Genomic DNA, 1,120 nt, shown 5'->3' with positions numbered 1-1,120 from the left:
TCTCCTTATCTTTGAGTTTGGAGAGCTTGACTATGATATGTCTTGGTGATTTTCTTTTGGGGTCTGCGCTTCTTGGAGTCCGTTGCACTTCCTGTACGTTTATTTTTTCGCATTTCATGATGTTGGAAAAATTATCTTCCAGTAGTTCTTTGACTATTTCCTCTGTGGACTTGTGTAATTCTTCTTGCTCAGGGATGCCAATAATTCTTGTTATTCCTCTTCATGTTGTCCAGCATGAATCTTATGCCATCTTCAGACTTTTTTTTATCCTTTTTTGTGTTTGTTTTTCTGTCTTAGTGGTATTGAAAGACCTGTCTTCCTGTTCACTGATTCTTCCTTCTATCTCATCTATTCTATTTCTCTGCCCTTCCAGGGTGTTTTCTATTTCTGCCATTTTGTTATTAATTGTTTGGATCTCTTTCTGTAGGTTTTGCATTGTTTCTGATTGCTCCTGTAGCACTTTCCTGACTTCTTCCTTATTTTTCTCCACTCCATTGTAAAGTGGTTTGAAACATTTTATAATATTTTTTCTGAATTCTTTCTCAGGCATTTCCAGGGCCTGCCCTCCTTCCAGCATGGAAAGAAAGTCTACTTCTGGTTCATTTGTCTCAGGTATTTTATCTTTTTATTGGTCATGTGCTGCTATGGACATCTGCTTTTGCTTCTTGGGCATGTTTAATGTTTATTTGTGGCCCTAATAATTAATTAAGCGTGTAGTTTGTACTTTTTTATGTTTTCTATTGCCTCCAGGAGGATGTTGTCAGGATGTGGTCTTCCCTTTTAGATCTTTTATGTGGCAGCCAAACAGCTCTGGTCGGGTAGAAAACAGAGCTAAAATCAAGATCAAAAGCAAAATTGGAGTTTTCCGATAGTGGAAGGGAGGCTATGTGACCTTCAAGCAATGCCAGTTGGAAAGTGAACAAAATCAGTAGTAAAGCAAAAAGTAAAAGCGATAATGAGTTAACAATGAAACAAGACAAAAAGTAACAACAACAAAAAAGAAAGGACAAAAGAGAGAGAGAGAGAGAGAGAGAGAGAGAAAAGAAAAAAAAAAGAGAGAAAGGATTCAGTACCAGAAAAAACAATGGGATTAAACAAGGCAATCTCTAGTCACACACAC

The sequence above is a fragment of the Chrysochloris asiatica genome, unplaced genomic scaffold, assembly GCF_000296735.1.
Source record: "Chrysochloris asiatica unplaced genomic scaffold, ChrAsi1.0 scaffold00118, whole genome shotgun sequence".
Lineage (NCBI taxonomy): Eukaryota > Metazoa > Chordata > Mammalia > Afrosoricida > Chrysochloridae > Chrysochloris > Chrysochloris asiatica.
The sequence above is the reverse complement of the archived record's forward strand: the minus strand, read 5'-3'. Positions refer to the sequence as shown.